The sequence below is a fragment of the Schistocerca gregaria genome, chromosome 2 (genome assembly GCF_023897955.1).
Source record: "Schistocerca gregaria isolate iqSchGreg1 chromosome 2, iqSchGreg1.2, whole genome shotgun sequence".
In the NCBI taxonomy this organism is placed as follows: Eukaryota; Metazoa; Arthropoda; class Insecta; order Orthoptera; family Acrididae; genus Schistocerca; species Schistocerca gregaria.
Genome location: NC_064921.1, coordinates 879,635,704 through 879,660,031, shown reverse-complemented (window position 1 = coordinate 879,660,031; position 24,328 = coordinate 879,635,704). Strand labels below are relative to the sequence as shown.

Here is a 24,328-nt window from a genome sequence, read left to right as displayed (position 1 = left end):
TAGGAGACTGATGCTACGTCCCATAGTGCTTAGAGCCATTTGAACCTTGAAAACCACGCGGGACCTGTATTTATCCATTCTGAGAGGACTGGAAGCTGTTTTGAATGCCAACGGTTTTCCTATACCGTATTAGGCGTGGTAATGTGTTGTTTGTTTTTTGAATCAGTCGTTTTATTACAGCAGATCTAGATTTCAACTATTATGTAGCCATCTTGAGTGCATATGGAAATGAAATGAGCGTTTGGCGTCATTGGCCTGGAGACCCCTTACGGGGCAGGTCCGACCGCCTCGGTGCAGGTCTGTATTGTACGCCACATTGGGCTACCTTCACGCCGTATGGGGATGAAATGATGATGAAGACAGCACAACACCCAGTCCCTGAGCAGAGAAAATCCCAGACCCAGCCGAGAATCGAACTAAGCCCAGTAGGACGGCAATCCGTCACGCTGACCAATTTTTTTCTTCCTTTTCGTTCGTTGTTCACCGTTATGTTTGGTCGTTGCGGACGTAACGTGACATCCGTTCAAGTTTGTTGTTGATCCTTTCGCTCCGCTTTTTCTCATTACTGAGGCCAACCAGCTCTCTGACCGAACACGCTGAGCTACCGTGCCGGCGGAATCGAACCCGGGCCCGTAGGACGGCAATCCGTCACGCTGACCACTCAGCTATCGGGGCGGACTGAGTGCATGTAATAACATATGGCATTAGTCCAAAGTCTCACGTAGTTAACAAAAGTGGTTGATTTAGAACAGACAGGAGTTGTTAGACTTCTGTATGTTTAAAAAGAAATGCGGTAATGCTTAGTGGGACCAAACTGATGAGGTCATCGGTCCCTAGGCCTACACACCACTTAATCTAACTTAAACTAACTTACGCTAAGGACAACACACACACACCCATGCCCGAGGGAGGACTCGAACCTCCGACGGGGCTATCCGCGCGGACCGCGACAAGACCCCTCAGACCGTATGTTTAACATCAACCAATATTTTTTACTGCCTGACGCTTTGGACTAATGTCAACTGCTGTTATATGTACTGAAGGTGACTATGTAATAGTTGAAATCTAGATCTGCTGTGCTAAAAGGACGCATTTCGCGATCAATTGCTGTCCTTTTCCCCACTGTATATATTCAACGATTGCTGTGCACAACGGGATGATATGGATTCCAATCTAATTATATACACTGCCGGAAAAAATTAGTACAATTGGAAAGGATGTCGATCTTTCTCTGATGACCAAGTATGTCACCTTCGGGATAGCAGATGTACTGGTAATGGTATCAGCGTCGTCCGTCAGCTGATAGCGTAGTGGCATAGCTACCAGGACGCCATCTGCGTTCACCTTTCAATAGTGAATGCTCACAGTCAGAAGGCTCAGTGTGGTGCAAAATCGTGAAGCAAACAGATGAGGATTTGTGCTTTCAACAGGCAAATGAAAGGGGTCAAATTGTGGCCCTCCGACTGCTGGAATGGTCCTCTCGCAGCATTCCAACGCGAGTTGGACGCGCTGCCTCAGTTGTGCAACGCTGCTGGTGTACGAATGCATGCTTTCGCGGCGATATCCGTTAGTGAAGCATTCTCGGCTTTCAAACCACGTCAAAGCCACGAGCTTTCGGCGGAGATCTCTTCTGCCATTGTCAAGTGGATGACTGTCGTGTGGTTGTCATTGCCGTGCTTATATAGCTGCGCCGACGCTCGTGACGTCACTGGTGCTCCGTCCCGCACCATATATAGTAATGTTTTGGTCGCACGACCTCCGGGCCCGCTTCAACTCCCTCAACACCGGACCCCACGCTGTACTCATGTGCAGTCCACCGCCTCTATTGAAGGTGTTGTCAGAAATTCTAACCTCTATGGCCTCGTTTGTCACACCATCCCAGAAGCCATTACTCCGTTTAATAATAGACATCTCATCGAATGCATTTCGGTGTCCGTTTTCTACAGCATGTTCCCCTACAGCTGATTTTTCTGGATAGCGCAGACGGTAACACCTTTCATGTTCTATGCGGCGCTATTCAATAGTACGAACAGTATGGCCGACATAGAACTGACTACAACCACACGGTATCTTGGAAATTCCTGGCGTTCTGAGGCCTACATCGTCTTTCACAGATTTCATTAGTTGCCGGATCTTTGCCGGAGGACTGAAGATTGCGTCTATTTTATGCCTCTTCAAGAGCCGACTAATCTTTCCTGTTATCGAACCACAAAATGGTAAATTGCAACTTGCTTGGTGTCTTCTTCAGAGGTCTTCTTCCTTTGAGGCTTGCATGACACAGCTTGTGAGATCTCTTTGTTGTTGTGACCGTTTTCCTTAAAAGCTTTGCGTAAGTGGCTCAATTCTCTCGGCAAGTTATCAGTGGATGAGACGGTTTCAGCTCGATGCACTAACGCCCTCAGAACTGACTGTTTCTGTGCTGGGTGATGGGAGCTGGTGGCGTGCATATGCCGATCCGTGTGGGTGGGCTTACGGTAAACGCTATGAAGTAGAGACCCATTTGGTTTACGGCGGACAGGCACGTCAAAAAACGGCAGGGAACCCTCCTTCTCTACTTCCATTGTGAACCTGATGTGGTTGTGGATGCTGTTGAGGTGCTCCAGAAACTCTTCTAACTTTTCTTGTCCATGTGGCCAAATGACGAAGGTATCGTCGACGTAGCGATAAAAACAGCTCGGTTTTGCAGGAGCTGTGTACAAGGCGATGTCTTCGAAATGCTCCATAAAGAGGTTGGCTACTACTGGAGCTAATGGACTTCCCATCGCCACGCCGTCAGTTTGGTTAAAATACACTACTGGCCATTAAAACTGCTACACCACGAAGATGACGTGCTACAGACGTGAAATTTAACCGACAGGAAAAGATGCTGTCACACGCAAATGATTAGCTTTTCAGAGCATTCACACGAGGTTCGCGTCGGTGGCGACACCTACAACGTGCTGAGATAACGAATGTTTCCAACCGATTTTTCATGCACGAATAGTGGTTCACCGGCGTTGCCTGGTCAAAAGTTGTTGTGATGCCTCGTGTAAGGAGGGGGAATGCGTACCATCACGTTTCCGACTTTGATAAACGTCGGATTGTAGCCCATAGCGATTGCGATTTATCGTATCGCGACACTGCTGCTCGCATTGGCCGAGATCTAATGACTGTTAGCAGAATATGGAATCGGTGGCTTCAGGAGGGTAATACGGAACGCCGTGCTGGATCCCAACAGCCTCGTATCACTAGCTGTCGAGATGACAGGCATCTTATCCGCATGGCTGTAACGGATCGTGCAGCCACGTTTTGATCCCTGAGTTAACAGATGGGGGCTTTTGCAAGACAACAACCACCTGCACCAACAGTTAGACGACGTTTGCAGCATCATAGACTATCAGATCGGAGACCATGGCTGCAGTTACCCTCGACGCTGCATCACAGGCAGGAGCGTCAGCGATGTGTACTCAACGACGAACCTGGGTGCACGAATGGCAAAATACCATTTTTTCGGATGAATCCAGGCTCTGTTTACAGCAACATAATGTTCGCATCCGTGTTTGGCGACATTGTTGTGAACGCACATTGGAAGCGTGTATTCGTCATCGCCATAGTGGCGTGTCACCCAGCGTGATGGTATAGGGTGCCATTGGTTACACGTCTCGGTCACCTCTTGTTCACATTGACGGCACTTTGAACTTTGAACAGTGGACGTTACATATCAGATGTGTTACGACCCGTGGCTCTACCCCTCATTCGATCCCTGCGAAACGCTACATTTCAGCAGGATAATGCACCACCGCATGTTTCAGGTCCTTTACGGGCCTTTCTAGATACAGAAAATGTTTGATTGCTGCCCTGGCCAGCACATTCTCCTGATCTCTCACCAATTGAAAACGTCTGATCAATAGTTGGCGAGCACATGGCTGAACTGTGGTATCGTGTTGAAGCTGCATGGGCAGCTGTACCTGTACAAGCCATCTATGCTCTGTTGGACTCAATGCCCAGGCGTATCAAGGCCGTTATTACGGCCAGAGGTAGTTGTTCTGGGTACTGATTTCTCAGGATCTATGCACCCAAATTGCGTGAAAATGTAAACACGTGTCAGTTCTACTGTAATATATTTGTCCAATAAATGCCCGTTTATCATCTGCATTTCTTCTTGGTGTAGCAATTTTAATGGTCAGCAGTGTATTTTCCATCAAGTAAGAGATATGATTACGTCAGAATGTACTTAAATGAATCCACGTTGGGGTCGCCAAAGAGCTGGGACAGCAAGTGAATAGAGTTTGTGATGGGGACACCCGGCGGGCCCGGCGGTCACGCTGCCATAGATGGTGCGGGGCCGAGCACCAGTGACGTCACGAGCGACGGCGTGGCTATATCAGCACGGTAGTGAGAACCACACGACAGTCATCCACTTGACAATGGCAGAGGAGATCTCTGCCGAAAGCTCGTCGGCAGAAACCACTTGACGCGGCTTGAAACCCGAGCATGTTTTATTAACTTTGCTGGTATCATAGGTCACGTGAACATTTTCACACGCATGTACGAGGCTTTCGACGTCAACGCAGCCAGGATCGGTGTGTTGTATGGGCAGCAGTGGCAGATTGTACAGATAACATGGCACAGATAAGAGGGCTTGTGAGGCAAGACGTGTCAATAGGAACCGATGTGAACCGGTTATTAGCTGTGGAACTACACACATCTAGCCTGACGCCAGAGCGACGATGTCCTCGGCTGGGCTGGTGCCATCAGAGGATCACTTGTGAGATGGGTCGGCGCGCCGTGCTCTTCAACGATAAAAGCAAAGAAATAAAAAAATTAAAAAAATGGTTCAAATGGCTCTGATCACTATGGGACTTAACATCTGAGGTCATCAGTTCCTTGGGACTTAAAACTACTTAAAAGTAAATAACCTAAGGACATGACACACATCCATTCCCGAGGCAGGATTCGAACCTGCGGCCGTAGCAGTCGCGAGGTGCCAGACTGGAGCGCCTAGAACCGCTCGGCCACACCGGCCGGTCGATAAAAACAGATTCTGCGTACAAGCAAGTGATGGTTTTTTGCGATTACGACGTAGACCTGGTGAGCGCTGCCTCGTAGAGTTCATTTGTCCAAGACAAACAGGTCCCACCACAGGGTCTATCGTTTGGGGTGTGATAAGCTTGAATTCTCATTCGCCTTTGGTTTTCTTGAAGGGGACGCTAACGAGCGCTCGGTAGGTGCAGAATGTTGCTAGTCTCATTCTTTTGCCGTTCTTGCTACAGGAAGGTGCTGCGTTGTTCCAACAGGATAACGCCCACCCACACACTATCAGTAAAACTTTGTGTGCTCTGCAGTACGTGCAGCAACTTCCCTGACCAACGCAACCTCCGGACTTGTCTCTAATCAAGCATGTGCGGGCTATGACGGGACGAAAAGTGACTCTTCCAGCTCGTCAAGCAACAGTCCTTACAGAACTACGTGATCGGGTCGGGCAGTTGCGGCGTAACGCATCCCAGGACAGTACTCGGCACCTGTAACAGCGACTTGATGCCAGAATCAGCGCCTGCATTGCTGCCCGTGAAGGCTACTCCACGTACTAACACTCTGCCCTGCGCACGTCTCGTACAAATTTATTCGCTTGGCGCCGGCAGCGCTAATTCGGATTACTTGTCTTGTCGCCGACCGCTTGTCACCTTTCAGGTGATGACAAGCTACAAACACATTGGCTTTTGTGCGCTTTAACATTTCCGGAAATCCTCTATTTTGCCGCATTGTTCCACAAACTCGAATTTTCTTTTCAAGCAACTTCTCTCCAAGTCATACACTGTAATAATCATTATCCATGTAGAGGTGATGCCATTTTCCGTAAGAAGGTGTCAATAGTTTCATCACTGTTTTTGCTGAAGGTTGTACAGCGCCAGAGTATATCATGAATGAGGAAATGTATCCCGTACACGAATCACACAGCATCCGAATGAGTATTCCATATTTCTAATTTTCGACGGATTGAAAACTTTAAAATTTAACTGTCCGCGCCACTGTATCATTCCTTCATCAATTGAGATATTTTGACTTACATTAAACGTCTCGCATTCGGGAGGACGACGGTTCAATCCCGTCTCCAGCCATCCTGATTTAGGTTTTCCGTGATTTTCCTAAATCGTTTCAGGCAAATGCCGGGATTGTTCCTTTGAAAGGACACAGCCGATTTCCTTCCCAATCCTTCCCTAACCCGAGCTTGCGCTCCGTCTCTAATGACCTCGTTGTCGACGGGACGTTAAACACTAACCACTACAACCACCATTAAACGTTTCTTTAAACTTTTCGGAAAAATAATCAGTTACGAATTGCTCTTTGAAAAGTCAGTCGACATTATCCGGTTTATTGTTGTTGTTGGAAAAATGTAAAAATGATAATATTTGTCTGGCTCGGTTTCGGGACATCGTTTTGCGAAATATCGGTGTGTCTATCAACGTATTGGGTGACCAGTAATCACCGATTCTTACCTTTTTTTCTACAATTCCCATAAGGATAGCAAGCCCAAACCATTTTCTAAGTTCGGGTCCCGAAAAGTCGACAAACTTGGCATTTTTTTTAAATCCATTTTTCTTCTCTTGAAATTTTGACTGTAGTACTTGTGGGTTTCGTTGCTAATATATTCACATAGATCATTCAAAAAATGGCTCTGAGCACTATGAGACCTAACATCTGAGGTCATCAGTCCCCTAGAACTTGAAACTACTTAAACCTAACTAACCTAAGGACACCACACACATCCATGCCCGAGGCAGGATTCTAACCTGCGACCGTAGCGGTCGCGCAGTTCCAGACTGAAGCGCCTAGAACCGCTCGGCCACACCGGCCGGCATAGATCGTTCCCAGTATATAATTCTACGATATTCAAGACGCTCTGTGTATCTTTGGGAAATATATGTGGACCCGGAGATACTTCAAATTTATTATTGGTCCTCAGTAAATCATAGTCTGTCTTCTGCATCTGATTCAGACAAATCAGTTGGCAACCGCAGCATTCGCCGAATTCTTCTTCGGCGTATTTCACTGTCTTCCGATGATTCGGCTTCACTTTCCTTTTTTTGATTTCCAGTGTCTTCTTCCTAATTGGTCAAGTCGTCCGGATGGTCAGACAAGACGTCCGCGCATTCGTCGCAAATAATCATATCGTCTCTTTCGTCTGTCATGATGAAAGTGTAGAAGTACTTACAAAAACAAAAAAAACTTGTTGACGTGTGCAACTTACTGTCACCTAAACAAAACACCAACAGAATGTAAAAAGATACAAAAGTGCTGTCACCGGCCACTGCGCGATAATATGCTCATGACACCACTGTGGTGTCGTCGGATGGCAAAGTGCTAGTATGGATGTTTTAGTGTGTGTAGATACCTGATTCCTCAGAACCCCTTTTGGTATTTATATGTAAATGTAATCATTTCATGCACTCCATATGCACTGTTGTAATACGAGGGTCACTCCAAAAGAAATGCACACTATTTTTTTAAATCCATCTTTTATTCTAGATGTTTGAAAGTTTTACACTGTGTAGATACACCTACTACCAAAAGTACCCAAACGAAAACCACCTGAAAAACGAAATTTTTCAGATTCGTAAATATAACTTGTGATTATCATATTTGCCACTTTCTTTCACTGAGCAATATTTATTTAATAAACTGGGAGCAAGTATGATAAACGCGTTAAATAAATACTTCAAAGTGTCACCAGTAAGAGAAATTGTGGTTTGTGTCGCAAAAACGAGAAAATAAATACACAGAAATAGCAGAAAAAAGGACAAATTAACAGGGATATAATCGTTAATGTGTGGCAAATTCGGTGTTTTTCGGACACTTGGAAAAGCACTAGCGTACTGTCAAGTCGTTTTGCAAGACTTTCACTGCAAAAACGTACGTCAGGCTCTGTAATACTATAAAGTGGCGTATCATACCGAAAACTACCAAAAATCGAGTGCATCTGAACTGTGACACCTATTGCAAAGAAGCAGAATGCAATATCACTTGCCTTAAAAGTTACGTAGCTGGTTTATTCCCGGTATCAAATGGATGCTGTTAAAATGTCTGCGCAACATATATAAATAATCCACGACACGTACTAAAAGAATGCGTCTGTACTAGGGATGTAGTGACATTCTAAATGTACAGAGAGCTATATGGACAAACACACGACGTCCCGAGAACACGTGACCAGGCCAACAACGTATGTACTAGGGATGTAGTGACATTCGAAATGTACAGAGAGCTATATGGACAAACATACGACCTCCCGAGAACACGTGACCAGGCCAACAACGTATGTTGACAACACAAAATCTGTTCTGCGCATGTGCATGCTCACTCCAAAGATAATTACTCTATGATCTACACACTGTAAAGCTTTGACACATGCAGAATGAAGACTGTATTTTTACAAAAATTTTGTGCATTTCTTTTGGAGTGACCCTCGTAGTATATCTTGAGCGAACTGAAACCTCTAAAAGGCTGTACTAATTTTTTTACGGCAGTGAATTTTTTCTCCTGTGTTTCTTAAGTAGTTATGTCAGCTGTCAAATCTGTATCGTGACTTCTGTTTTGCATATCTGGGGTTGTTCTTTATGCTGAGACGCTTGTCACGGAATATACCTTTCCCTGCCCCTTCGCCCTGCTGCTGTTTCTTACCTGACACGTGGGCCTCCTGCAGTTGACTATACCGCTGACAGCGGAGCTCCCCGCTCCGGTACCTTTCCCTCCGCCCTTTCGCCCTGTTCACGCCTTATCTCGCCTACGCGGCGCCCCGCTGCGGTATCGGCTTTTCCGTCCTCTGTACACTTTGGCACGCAGCCCGCTCGCACTGCCAAGAAAGTCATTACGAATGTCACCGACGCTTGGCTCAAGTCCTGCGCGACTTAATTGTATTACGAGACACAAAGAGACGCACACAGAGAGAATTTATTAACATCCAGCGAGCGTTTCCTCCTCTTGCGTACTGGCGTTGCCCCTTCTTAGGTTCTGCCTACAGTAATCCCTTTACCGTTTTGTATTACGCACCAAAGCAAAGCCTCGTAAAGTACGCATCCTCTGAAGTGCACCTTGTGGTTCGTCGTCATCAGACACTAAAGGCAATGTCTCGTTGATGTAGTCATCCTACTCCATTAATCGCAGTCTGCACCATTTGGTTGTAATTGCGGCACTTCATTCCACTAATGACACTTTCTAGGGCGATGTTCTTGAGGACAATATTATAGAAATGGAAGAGAATGTAGATGAAGATGAAATAGGAGATACGATACTACGTGAAGAGTTTGACAGAGCACTGAAAGACCTAAGCAAAAACAAGGCCCCGAGAGTAGACAATATTCCACTAGCACTACTGGCAGCCTTAGGAGAGCCAGGCCTAGCAAAAATCTACCATCTGGTGAGAAAGATGTATGAGACAGGCGAAATACCCTCAGACTTAAAGAAGAATATAATAATTCCAATCCCAAAGAAAGCAGGTGTTGACAGACGTGAAAATTACCGAACTATTAGTTTAATAAGCCACTACTGAAAAACACTAACACGAATTCTTTACAGACGAATGGAAAAACTGGTAGAAGCCGACATCGGGGAAGATCAGTTTGGATTCCATAGAAATATTGGAACACGTGAGCCAATACTGACCTTACGACTTACCTTAGAAGAAAGATTAAGGAAAGGGAAACCTATGTTTCTAGCATTTGTAGACTTAGAGAAAACTTTTGACAATGTTGACTGGAATACTCTCTTTCAAATTCTGAAGGTGCCAGGGGTAAAATAAAGGGACCGAAAGGCTATTTACAATTTGTACAGAAACCAGATGGCAGACGGCAGTTATAAGAGTCGAGGGACATGAAAGGGAAGCAGTGGTTGGGAAGGGAGTGAGAGAGGGTTGTAGCCTCTCCCCGATGTTATTCAGTCTGTATATTGAGCAAGTACTGAAGGAAGCAAAAGAAAAATACGGAGTAGGAATTAAAATCCATGGAGAAGAAATAAAAACTATGAGGTTGCCGATGACAATGTAATTTTGTCAGAGACAGTAAATGACTTGGAAGAGCAGCTGAACGGAATGGACTGGGTCTCGAAAGGAGGATATAAGATGAACATCAACAAAAGCAAAACGAGAATAATGGAATGTAGTCGAATTAAATCGGGTGATGCTGCAGGAATTAGATTAGGAAATGAGACGCTTAAAGTAGTAAATGAGTTTTGCAATTTGAGAAGCAAAATAACTGATGACAGTCGAAGTAGAGAGGATATAAAATGTAGACTGGCAATGGCAAGGAAAGCGTTTCTGAAGAAGAGAAATTTGTTAACATCGAGTATAGATTTAAGTGTGAGGAAGTCGTTTCTGAAAGTATTTGTATGGAGTGTAGCCATGTATGGAAATGAAACGTGGACGATAAATAGTCTGGACAAGAAGAGAATAGAAGTTTTCGAACTGTGGTGCTACAGAAGAACGCTGAAGATTAGATGGGTAGATCACATAACTAATGAGGAGGTATTCAATAGCATTGGAGAATAGAGAAACTTGTGGCACAACTTGACTAGAAGAACGGACCGGTTCGTAGGGCATATTCTGAGATATCAAGGGATCACCAGTTTACTATTGGAGGGCAGCGTGGAGGGTAAAAATTGTACAGGCAGACCAAGAGATTAATACACTAAACAGTCTCAGAAGGATGTAGGTTGCATTAGGTATAGGGAGATGAAGAATCTTGCACAGGATAGAGTAGCATGGAGAGCTGCATCGAACGAGTCTCTGGATTGAAGACAACAACAACAACAACAACAATATTTACTTGAATGTCAGTAAGGACAGACCCTGTTGACTATCCTGAGGTGTACGAAGTATTTCGAAATTTATTCGCTGCTTGCAAACTACTTGACTTCACCTGTATTAGATGTAGATCTACTAGCCCAGAGTCCATTACGAAAATTTGTGCTGGACGGGGACTCGAAACTAAGTTTCCCGCTTATCGCGAAAAGTCCACCTCAACACCTCAACTCGCAACATTACCTGGATAACCGCAGTTGGGAGGATGAGCCAGCGAGGAACAGAGATCAATCACCTAGGCGGAAATCCAAGTAATGTTGCGAGCGTTAGTGATGACTTTAGTGGAGCACGATGTAAGGATGTAAGCAGTATGACATGTGAGAGTCTGGGTTATTCCAGAGAGCATGCTTAAGATGACTACTCGGAGTAAGGGAGTCTCAGTCCGACACAAATTTTCACACTTCACTGCTGGCCAGTAGACCTACACCTAGTACAGCTGATGTCAAGGAAACCGCACTCAGCGAATTATTTTCAGAAACTTCGCTCTACTGTGTCGAAGGCTTTTCGAAATAAACAAACTGCTAAGAAAAATAATTGGTCACCAAACAAAAAGACTGATTCTCAAAACAAATAAAACCCATAGTACAGAAACAGACATCAAAGGTACTAAGAGTCTGGAAGTAGAAGACGTGTCCAATAAGCTTCTCTTCTCTCCCAGTCTTATTAACTGATTTAGAGATACTGACATGCAGACAATGTAAAGCTGCAACAAACGGATCAAAATTAATGGTAAACAAGTATATTGTATTCGATTTCCTGATGGTATAGTAGTCTTAGCAGATTCTAAAAAGGGCATGAACTGTAGTTAATAATTTTGTCTTGTGGCTTAGACAACCAGAAGCAGAAAATAAACGCAAAGGAGTCTTTAATAATATTGGTAGATAAATTGTACAGACAAGTAAGGGCATGCAGTAAGAGAAGAAATAAAATTCTAATGCAAATAAATGCATTAAATCCTACATACAAGTAAGGACAAACAGTGCGACAGGAAATAAAATTCTAACTTAAGTAAATGCATATTACTACATGCGAAGTACAATAAGATATGAGAACAGAACGGATAGTAAAAGAGGAATTAGGACGACTAAAAAAGGATTAAGAAATAAGGGTAATTTACTAACAAAGAGTCACCTTCATATGTAAACAGAAAAAGAATACATCAAGCTATTTATTTGGAGCATTTTAAGCTAAGGTTGTGAAGAGCCACAAGGACATCATGGACTGAAAGATAACCTAATGAACAAATATTAAAAGAAGTGAAAAAGGTAAGGAGATTCAAATGGTTCACATGGCTCTGAGCACTATGGGACTTAACATCTTAGGTCATCAGTCCCCTAGAACTTAGAACTACTTAAACCTAACTAACCTAAGGACATCACACAACACCCAGCCAACACGAGGCAGAGAAAGTCCCTGACCCCACCGGGAATCGAACCCGGGAACCCGGGCGTGGGAAGCGAGAAAACTACCGGACGACCACGAGATGCGGGCTGTGATTCTTCGAAGCTGTTCGCGGAAACTGTAGTTGTAAACAAAGAGGCAACATAAATAAATTTAATGTAAACTGCGAAATGGACGAAACGAATCGATATCGGTTGTTCACTCAGTCTAGCCTGAGACAATAACAACAGAAGAATCAAAAAATTGGTGTGTATCTGTCAGGAGCAAGTAGGCGGAAAAAGAAAAGGTTTGGAATTGACACCCCGTACACAGCGAGATCATTAGAGACAAAACTTAACTACGGACTGAAAAGGATGAGCAAGGTAATCGGCAGCGTCTTTTTTTTTTTTTTTTTTTTTTTTTTTTGCAGACAGTCCGTCCTAGCATTTGTCTTAATAAAAACAAGAAAACCACCAAAATCGGAATAACGAGAAGGAGAATTCGATCCTGCTCATCCCAAATATGAATCCATTGCGTCCACTCATTCATATATTCACAGTTGATGAAGGAGGACCTTGATGAATGAGGAACACGTCAAGGTACACATTAACAGGATGAAGCAGCTTGACTCTAGGCTAGTTTAAGACCAAAGCGAGAGAAAAGCCGCTACTTGGGTCGCCCTGCTGAGACAGCGTCGAAGTGCAAGCCTTATTATGCCTGTACAGTGCGTGTCTCAATTAGTAGCGGAAACTGACACAGTTGAAGATGTACCGGGAAAAAGCAGAGGGTGGAGAGAGGGGTGCCAAATGATAAGTCACTTCTGTGGAATAATCTCTCGAACTGTCCCTGGCTGGAAACTTTTGTAAAACTTTCTAATAATTTATGGCTATTGGTAGTCTCCCCCCATGAAACATGGACCTTGCCGTTGGTGAGGAGGCTTGCGAGCCTCAGCGATACAGATAGCCGTACCGTAGGTGCAACCACAACGTAGGGGTATCTGTTGAGAGGCCAGACAAACAAGTGGTTCCTGCAGAGGGGCAGCAGGCTTTTCAGTAGTTGCAGGGCAACAGTCTGGATGATTGACTGATCTGGCCTTGTAACGCTAACCAAAACGGCTTTGCTGTTGGGGTACTCCGAAAGGCTGAAAGCAAGGGGAAACTACAGCCGTAATTTCCCGAGGGCATGCAGCTTTACTGTATGTTTAAATGATGATGGCATGCTCTTGGGTAAAATATTCCGGAGGCAAAATAGGCCCCCATGCGGATCTCCAACTCAGGAGGGCGTTGTTTTCAGGAGAAAGAAAACTGGCGTTCTACGGATCGGAGCGTGGAATGTCAGATCCCCTTAATCGGGCAGGTAGGTTAGAAAATTTAAAAATGGAAATGGATAGGTTAAAGTTAGGTATAGTGGGAATTAGTTAATTTCGGTGGCAGGTGAATACAGGGTTGTAAATACAAAATCCAATAGGGGTAATGCAGGAGTAGGTTTAATAATGAATAAAAAAATAGGAGTGCGGGTAAGCTACTACAAACAGCATAGTGAACGCATTATTGTGGCCAAGATAGACACAAAGCCCATGCCTACTACAGTAGTACAAGTTTATATGCCAACATGTTCTGCAGATGATGAAGAAATTGATGAAATGTATGATGAAATAAAAGAAATTATTCAGATAGTGAAGGGAGACGAAAATGTAATAGTCATGGCTGACTGGAACTCAACAGTAGGAAAAGGAAGAGAAGGAAACGTAGTAGGTGAATATGGATTAGGGCTAAGGAATGAAACAGGAAGCCGCCTGGTAGAATTTTGCACAGAGCACAACGTAATCATAGATAACACGTGGTCCAAGAATCATAAAAGAAGGTTGTATACATGGAAGAAGCCTGGAGATACTGACAGGTTTCAGATAGATTATATAATGGTAAGACAGAGATTTAGGAACCAGATTTTAAACTGTAAGACATTTCCAGGGGCAGATGTGGCCTCTGAACACAATCTATTAGTTATGAACTGTAGATTAAAACTGAAGAAACTGCAAAAAGGTGGGAACTTAAGGAGATATGACCTGGATAAACTGAAAGAACCAGAGGTTGTACAGAGTTTCACGGAGAGCATAAAGGAACGATTGACAGGAATGGGGGAAAGAAATACAGTAGAAGAAGAATGGGTAGCTTTGAAAGTTGAAATAGTGAACGCAGCAGAGGATCAAATAGGTAAAAAGACGAGAACTAGTAGAAACGCTTGGTAAAAGAAGAGATGTTGAATTTAATTGATGAAAGGAGAAATTATAAAAATGCAAGAAATGAAGCAGGAAAAAAAGGAATACAAGCGTCTCAAAAATGAGATCGACAGGAAGTGCAAAATGGCTAAGCAGGGATGGCTAGAGGACAAATGTAAGGATGTAGAGGCTTATCTCACGAGGTATAAGATAGATACTGCCTACAGGAAAATTAAAGAGACCTTTGGACAAAAGAGTACCACTTGTATGAATATCAAGAGCTCAGATGGAAACCCAGTTCTAAGCAAAGAAAGGAAATCTGAAAGGTGGAAGGAGTATATGGAGGGCGTATACAAGGGCAATATACTTGAGGACAATATTATGGAAATGGAAGAGGATGTAGATGAAGATGAAATGGGATATATGATACTGCATGAAGAGTTTGACAGAGCACTGAAAGACCTAAGTCGAAACAAGGCCCCGGGAGTAGACAACATTTCATTAGAACTACTGACAGCCTTGGGAGAGCCAGTCCTGACAAAACTCTACCATTTGGTGAGAGAGATGTATGAGACAGGCGAAATTCCCTCAGACTTCAAGAAGAATATAATAATTCTAATCCCAAAGAAAGCAGGTGTTGACAGATATGAAAATTACCGAACTATCAGTTTAATAAGTAACAGCTGCAAAATACTAACGCGAATTCTTTACAGACGAATGAAAAAACTGGTAGAAGCCGACCTTGGGGAAGATCCGTTTGGATTCCGTAGAAATGTTGGAACCCGTGAGGTAATACTGACCTTACGACTTATCTTAGAAGAAAGATTAAGGAAAGGCAACCCTACGTTTCTAGCATTTGTAGACTTAGAGAAAGCTTGTGACAATTTTGACGTGAATACTCTCTTTCAAACTCTGAAGGTGGGAGGGGTAAGATACAGGGAGCGAAAGGCTATTTACAATTTGTACAGAAACCAGATGGCAGTTATAAGAGTCGAGGGACATGAAAGGGAAGCAGTGGTTGGCAAGAGAATGAGACAGGTTTGTAGCCTCTCACCGATGCTATTCAATCTGTATATCGGGAAACAAAAGAAAAGTTTGGAGTAGGCATTAAAGGAAAGGAGGATATAATATGAACGTCAACAAAAGCAAAACGAGAATAATGGAATGTAGTACAATTAAATCAGGTGATGCAGCAGGAATTAATTAGGAAATTAGACGCTTAAAGTAGTAAATGAGTTTTGCTATTTGGGAAGCAAAATAACTGATGATGGTCGAAGTAGAGAGGACATAAAATGTAAACTGGCAATGGCAAGGAAAGTATTTTTGAAGAAGAGAAATTTGTTAACATCAAGTATAGATTTAAGTGTCAGGATGTCGTTTCTGAAAGTATTTCTATGGAGTGTAGCCATGTATGGAAGTGAAATATGGCAGTTAAATAGTTTAGACAAGAAAAAAATAGAAGCTTTCGAAATGTGGTGCTACAGAATAATGCTGAAGATTTGATGGGTAGATCACATAACTAATGAGGAGGTATTGAATAGAATTGGGGAGAAGAGGAGTTTGTGGCACAACTTGACTAGAAGAGCGGATCGGTAGGTAGGACATGTTTTGAGGCATCAAGGGATCACCAATTTAGTACTGGAGGGCAGGGTGGAGGATAAAAATCGTAGAGTGAGACCAAGAAATGAATACAGTAATCAGATTCAGAAGGATGTAGGCAGCAGTAGGTACTGGGAATGAAGAAGCTTGCATAGGATAGAGTAGCATGGAGAGCTGCATCAAACCAGTCTCTGGACTGAAGACCACAACAACAACAACCGGTAATCTACTCACAGTGATAAACATGGGCATTATTCTAGATTAATGTACACTACTGGCCATTAAAATTGCTACACAAATAGAAATACGGATGATAAACCGGTATTCATTGGACAAATATATTATACTAGTACTGACATGTGATTACATTTTCGTGCAATTTGGGTGCATAGATTTTGAGAAATCAGTACCTAGGACAACCACCTCTGGCCGTAATAAAGGCCTTGATACACCTGGGCATTGAGCTTGGATGGCGTGTACAGGTACAGCTGCCCATGCAGCTTCCACACGATACCACAGTTCATCAGGAGTAGTGACTGGCGTATTGTGACGAGTCAGTTGCTCGGCCACCAATGACCAGACGTTTTCAATTGGTGAGAGATCTGGAAAATGTTCTTGCGAGGGCAGCAGTCGAACATTTTCTGTATCTAGAGAGTACCGTACAGGACCTGCAACATGCGGATGTGCTTTAACGTGCTGAAATAAATGTATGGTTTCGCAGGGATCGAATGCAGGGTAGAGCCACGGGTCGTAACACATTTGAAATGTGACGTCCACTGTTGAAAGTGCCGTCAATGCGAACTAGAGGTTACCGAGACTTTTAACCGATGGCACCCCATACCATCACGTCGGGTGATACGCCAGTATAGCGATGACGAATACTCGCTTCCAATGTGCCTTCACCGCGATGTCGCCAAACACAGATGCGAACATCATGATGCTGTAAACAGAACCTGAATTCATCCGCAAAGAATGACATTTTGCCATTCGTGCACCCAGGGTCGTCGTTGAGTACACCATCGCAGGCGCTCCTGTCTGTGATGCAGCGTCAAGGGTAACCGCAGCCATGGTCTCCGATCTGATATTCCATGCTCCTGCAAACGTCGTCGAACTGTTCGTGCAGGTGGTTGTTGCCTTCAAACGTCCCCATCTGTTGACTTAGGAATCGAGACGTGGCTGCACGATCCGTTACAGCCATGAAGGGGGGGGGGGGGGGTTCCCTTACGACCATTTCACGAGAGTACCGTTAATATCAGGAAGTCGGTAAAACATCAGATCTCCGACACTGTTCTAGGCGGAAAAAGATCCTACGAGACTAACGACAACTGAAAAGAATCGTTCAACATGACGGAAGTGCAACCCTTCCACAAATTGTTGCAGATTTCAGTGCTGGGCCATCAACAAGTATCAGCGTGCGAAACATTCAATGGAACACCATAGATATGGGCCCACTCGTTTACCCTTGATGACTGCATGACAAAAATCTTTAGTCCTCGCCTGGGCCTCCTAACACCAACATCAGTCTGTTGATGACTGAAAATATGTTGCCCGGTTGCACTAGTCTCGTTTCAAATTGTATCGAGCTGATGGATGTGTACAGGTATGGAGAGAATCTCTTGAATGGGCTCTGCATCTCTGCATCTCTGCAAAGTTGGTGGAGGCTCTTTAAAGGTTTGGGGTGTGTGCAGTTGGAGTGATATGGGACCCCTGATCCGTCTAGATACGACTCTGACAGGTAATACGTACGTAAACATCCTGTCTGATCACGTGCATCCATTTATGTTTATTGTGCATTCCGACGTACTTGGGAAATTCCAGCAGGACAATGAGACGCTCCACACGTCCAGAATTGCTACAGAGTGGCTTCAGGAATACTCTTCTGAGTTTAAACACTTCCGATAGCCACCAATCTTCCCAGACGTGAACATTATTGAGCTTATCTGAGGTGTCTTGCAACGTGGTGTTCAGAAGAGATCTCTACCCCCTCGTACTTTTCTGGATTTATGGACAATCCAGCAGGATTCATGATGTCAGCTCCCTCCAGCACTACTTCAGACATTAGCCGAGTCCATACCACGACATGTTGCTCACTTCTGCATGCTTGCGGGGTCCCTTCACTACATCAGGTAAGAGTACCAGTTTCTTGGCCTCTTCAGTGTATATTCACACGTCATGAAGGAGGATCTTCATGAATGAGGAACAGTCTGGGTGAAGCAGCTAGACACTGAGCTAGTTTAAGAACAAAGCGAGATAAGCCGACGCTTGGGGTGCGATGCTGGGATCGCGCTCAGGTACAAGGTTTGGTATGCCTGTACAGCGCTTATCCCAGTCAGTAACGAAACTGACATAGTTCAAGGTGTACGGGGAAAAATTGGAGGGCGGAGAAGGTGATGCCAAATGATAAGTCACTTGTGTGGAATAACGTTTTCGTACTGGCCCTGTTTGGATACTTTTGCAAAATTTTCTAACGACAAATTGTGGATACCGCTAATCTATTCACACTGATAAACAGAGGCATTAATTCTAGATTAATGTATATATGTGTACTGAGAGTAAACCAGATACATTGAAAAAAGCCTCTGCATCTCCTCCTATACTACTAAACTATTGTTTTTATTTAATACTTCAAGTAAAGTTAATATATTACTCGTACTTTACTCAGAGCACCGTCAGCTGTCTGTTTATACTGCCAAATGCCTATCTAACGACAAACAGTCTGTAAAGCTTATAAGGGAGCTGCAAAGTAGGTTGTGCTGGAAAATAATTGTTAAGAAAAAATCGACACGTTGCGCCATTTTCGAGTTACTTAGTTTTGAAATTAGCCCATTAGGCCGTCGCGCCCGCAAATTCAAGCGGTCCTCCAGAGATGGTGTTGCCAAACGCGTTCTTCGTTTGGTTTCTTAAAACCGAACAAGAGAGAAACAAAAAAATTGGTCGTGGGATGGTAGTAAGGATCGAACCCGAGCCACAGGCTAAGCAGTCTAGTAAGCGAATTTGCACGCCCAACGGCCTTCTTCGACTCTAAGAAACGACACGGCATACCGCACTTTTCTCGTAACAATTAATTCTCAGCACAACCTACTTTGCAGCACTGTTTAAAGCTTTTCAGACTGTTTCTGACCATCTTGTATACAGGGTGTCCTTCCTAAGAGGCGTTAGGCGCTTTTCCTGTGGTGTTTCGTTGATATAATTTCGTTTCTGTACCTGGAGTCAGCCCTAGAAAATAATGCTCATCACATCTTTCATGCGACGCCAATTGCCGACGGAAAACGTTATATTCGTCTTTTACCACCCCTGTTAATACGTACCGATGAAACGAATATCACACTAGACTAATATCTGTGACCGCTCTATCGAGTGGGCACGTAAAATTCCGCTTTAAAAACAATTTTGTTTGGAATGAACACACGCCTTTCGTAGACACTGGGTCTTGCATGAAGAAGCGATGAACAGTGTTTGTTTAGGCTCACATCAGCTACACAATGTAAAAACGAAATTGCAAATATTTGACGAAACACCAGAGAAAATTCGCCTGTGGACTCTTAGGAGAAAAACCCGGAATACATTTCCAAGTATTGTGGTAATGGATTGCAGAGTCCATCCTGGCCACAAAAACCATGTACTGGAACGTAAAATCAACTTTACATATGATCTTTACTTCGTTCTTCTTTAGAATAAGCTCTTTTTCGCCCTTAGCTGCATTGCCCAAAATATTACAATGTAGTAAAGTACTGAGTGAAAATATGAACACTACGCTAGCAGTCCAGTCTAACAGCGCAATGAGAGAAACAGTTAAGTGCAAAGAAGGTAGAACTGAAATTCTTGGTAACTTATCCATGTTCTGGTGTGACCTCATTTTATTGTCCATCTGAATGCGTAGGAATGTCACATTTGAAGCTTCATCCAAAGACATTTTTATTTGTTTGGTATAATATGAGCTTTTGTGAGATTAAGAGATTAAACAACTGGCTGCGAACAAGTTGTGAGGTGTTCCATTACGCTCCTGGCTACGTATGACATGGATTTGTTCTGGTCCTTGATCAATGAACTTTACAGTTTTTGAAGAATCCTCCAATGTCCATGGTAAATCTTTTATGTAAACTAAGAACAAGATCGGACCACATACTAAACCTTGTGGAACACCATATTTAATAACGTTTCCCCATTCCAGTCGTGCCACCTGCTAACGGAATACTTTGTTTTCTATTGATATGATACGACTCCATCCATGCAAGGGAAAGAGCTTTAATGAGATACCATTTTAGTTTGTCTAGAAAAATTTTATGATATACATAATCAATGACCTTGACAAATCACGGAAAATGCTAAAAGGCTATCTTTTCTTGTTTAATTCTAGTAGAATTCAGTTCTTGAGAACATAAATTGCTTACTAAGTAGAGAAGTCTTTACAGTAACCAGCCTGAGATCTTGTCAAAAGGTTATTCTCGGGCATATGGTTAAATTTTCCGTTAGAAGCTACCTCCTCAGAGATTTTTGAGGTCAGAGCGCCTTGTGCCCACCTGTTGGACAACAGGAAGCACCAAATATCGGCAAAGTAATTACAAGCTATCCAGCTGACATCCTAACAAGGTACTCACACAGGTAACGACGGCAGAGCGCTCTGGAGCTGAAGGTGCGCAGCAGACCACAAAGTGATTTCTAGCGGAGACTGGGGGCGGTGATAAATAGCGGTTCCCGTGTCACCACGCATTGTGTGACCAGTGCGACATCCAGCCCTAATCTTATCTGCGGCGCGAAGTCCGTCTGAGCTCTGTCACTTAACAAAGAGCTTCCTTCAATCACATGAAATGTTTACGACCACCAAAACGTAAATTTATGTGTTCAAATATGCGATACCGCTGGCAGTGTTAAACTGAGCAATAAAACCTGTGCAGAAAAACTGCGTAAAACCTCATGAGCGTTTGCAGAAATTAATACAAGAGGGAACGAGTTTCTAAAATTGTCATTTTTTTATATGTCTCTTTCAGTGACTCTAAAAACATATAGCATCCTACGAACTACATGTGACAAGACTTTAACAAACTTGTATCCTAAGAGATTGACAGCTGTCCACTGAATATGTTCTTGAATGTTAATTACTTTCCTTCCGAAAAGATAAGCATATTTCGTTAATACGTGCATGCTACAGCTTTTTATAAATTAATAACGTAACAGCGCTAAATTTTTTGGTGAACTGTAATAGTACAATACGATTCAATTAAGTATGTCTGACGAGTTAGGAAATAAAGAAAGAAATTTTCCACGAAAGACATTTCTACGATAATGATCGAAGCAGACAAAATGAATTAAAATTTGTGTTGGGGTCAGGACTGGAACCCAGGTCTCCTTGCCTGCTTTTTTTTTAAATCTCGTTTTGTTCGTTGCATCTGCTCGGGGCAGACGTCGCAAGACACCCGTTTCAGTTCGTCGTTTATCCATTAACTCAGTTTTTTTTTTTTATTACAGAGGGCTGCTAACCCTCTGACCGAACACGCTGAGCTGCCGCGCCGGCAAACTTTTCACTCGAGGGAAGACTTGAATCAATGACCTCTCATTCCGCAGCTGCTCACGCTAACCACGGGACCACGGCGCTCCTGTAATGTTAGAATGCAAAGAAAATTAAAGACTTTCCATGGAAAATAACTCGCTTGGTACGAATAGGACTCGCTCACTGAGGGTCTGCACGAACTACTTATGAATTCAGACAGTTCTTCCATTCTGGAAACAGAGGACCTCGACGATTATTGACTGTTATCGAAAATAATACTGGAAAGATATCGGTCCCAGGGATTCCCAAACTCTCGACAACGTTTTCATTTCAAGTTCGAAGAACAAATGACAAAGGAATTTTTTTCTTTTGATATAATTACGAATAAACAATTTTCTGATCCTTCTCCTATACTTGTACTGCGAAACTTTTCTTCTTGCCAGATTTCTTGATTGTAGACCCACGGGAAGTATTGTATAGGTTTTTACGAGTGCGTTTGCGAGTATCAAAATATGTGAGATAAATGCCGCCCCGACGGACTGGCAGACTGACAGTCTGATAACAAATGACAAAAGCATATTTTATCATGTGATATCATTACAGATTAACAATTTTTGGATCTTTTTCCTTCGGTTGTAGTGTGAAACTTCGTTTCTTAGCAATTTTTTTTCTTTATTGTCATTTCACTCCCCAAAAAGGGGCAGGCTGGCAGCAGCACATACGTCACTCTCCAGCCAAGAGATTACAGAAACAACATAGTCGCATGAGAAAATAACACATAACAGAGAATGGTATAAAGTGATGAAAAAAAACAAGAGAAAAAATAGATGAGTATAAACTGTTGATTTAAAAACAACATAGATGAGACGCACACACACAGGCGAGTCGACACAAAAAACAAAGAAACACCATTGGGACCACAAATGAATGACGCTGGCGACAGTGCTGGTGCTGGTGGAATGTAGCATTGCACATGGCACTGGAGTAACACTGACACCACAATGAAAACGTTAAAAATCACTGCACCGAAGGGGACCTACCACCCAAGGGGACCGATCGCTGGGTGAAGGGTGGAGGGGGGGAAGAAAAGGGACGGGGTAGAGACGGTAGGGGGAAATCCAGGAGGGGGGTTGGAGGGGGGCAGTGGATGCGAGAAGGAAAGGAGCTAGAAGCTTGGGGGGGGGGGGGGTAAAAAGGAGAAAGAAGGTGTTTGGCAGGGAAAAAGGAGGAAGAAAGGAAGCGGGAGAGGGATGGAGAGAGGAAGCCATGAGGAGGGTGGGGGGAAGGAGGAGGGTTTAGATTTGGTAGGAGGGGTTGATGGAAGGCAAGAGGACATCATCCAGGAAAGGTAGTTGGTGGAAGCCACCTTGGTCGAGGATATGGATAGTATGGAGATGGAGCCCAGCAGGACACTGTGGTACAGGTGCGGCAGTGGGCTAGGGTGGGAGAGGATGAGGGAAACCAAAGGATGGTGGGGATCCAGTTTGTGGAAGATGTATAGGATCTGTATTTGTTCTAGGAACAGGAGGAAAGGGAATCAGATCATAGAGGATCTGTGTAAGGGACGGGAGACTGATGCAATAAGCGAGGCGGAGTGCATGGCGCTCAAGGATTTGGAGAGATTTGTAGTAGATAGCTGGGGGGGGGGGGGAGCAGAGACACAAGCACGGTGGGCATAATATTGGATGGGGCGGATCAGGGACTTGTAGCTATCCTTCTTGGCAAATTTCATGATTCCGTGTCATTGGGAAGTACCCCATAGGTTTTCATGATAGAGTTTGCGAGTGTTAAAATTATGTGAAATAATGGTGGCATCTTTTGACTGCACTGACTTAGATGCTTCACTTTTCTTACATCTCCAAGCGATCATAAGCTGAAGTTCCCGAATATGGCCCATTATAGAAATATGGCTACCCTATCTAAACTCTCCAGCAAGTGGCGCAATCATGTGGTATTACTGTGAACTTCTTCAGGGGCGCTGGTGAGCTGCAGAGAGTGTGTGAACCGAGAAGCCTTCTCTGTGATAGCCCGGAATCTTGTTTTCTTTTCGGAGAAAATGTAAGTTTTTGCCACGTTCTCGTTACAGACTGTTTTTCACTGTGAAATATAAACATTAGAAAATCAGATTTTAATCGCAGGTAGTGAAGTTTCTTTACTTTATTTCGGATTTGTTGAACATATTTTGCGTCAACTGTACCGCTGGAATTCACGCGCAATATGCAGTGCTTGCCGTTCTCCTAATACGACCCACATGCTAAATCTAATTATGGCCCCGGGGCCATATTTGGGTAAACGGCTTAGCATATCATCAAATAGTTTTTCTTCTTATTTCCAAATGGCAGAAAGACCAAACTGGGATAAAAATGCAATATTCAGTGCAATTAAAGCTGTTCAAGAGGAAAATATGACTGTTAAACAAGCGGTACGTGTATTTGGGGTACCGATAACAACAGTGAGGGCGTATTTGAAGGCTCCAAAGTCGCAAAACGCTGAATCTGCAGATATTTCGAATATTTCACTAGGACATACGCTCAGCTAGTCGAGTACTGTAAAACACTGGAGAACAACTATTATGGGTTACATGCAGATGACGTAAAACATATGGCTTTTCAGCTACCTATTAGAAATAATGTTGAGCATCCTTTTAAGTATTTACAAAGGACTCGCAGGTAGCCACTGTTCGTGAGATGCGATCCAGATATCGCCTTCGAACACTACAGCTGCTATCTAAAGCTAGACCCAGGAATTCTCAAAGGAGAACATGGACAATTTATTTCGATTCTATAATCGGAAATGGAGAAAATAAAACACG

At 43.6% G+C, this 24,328-nt stretch overlaps 1 protein-coding gene across 2 annotated transcripts in view; it reads right to left on the bottom strand.

The window, feature by feature from the left end:
* Positions 1 to 20,722, bottom strand: part of LOC126335290 (uncharacterized) — a 152,852-nt gene extending 132,130 nt beyond the window's left edge. For both annotated transcript variants that reach the window (XM_049998378.1, XM_049998379.1), the window contains exon 1: positions 20,627 to 20,722. The gene's annotated coding sequence lies outside the window, so the exon portion shown is untranslated. The remainder of the gene's footprint in view (positions 1 to 20,626) is intronic.
* Between the last annotated feature and the right edge of the window lie 3,606 nt (positions 20,723 to 24,328).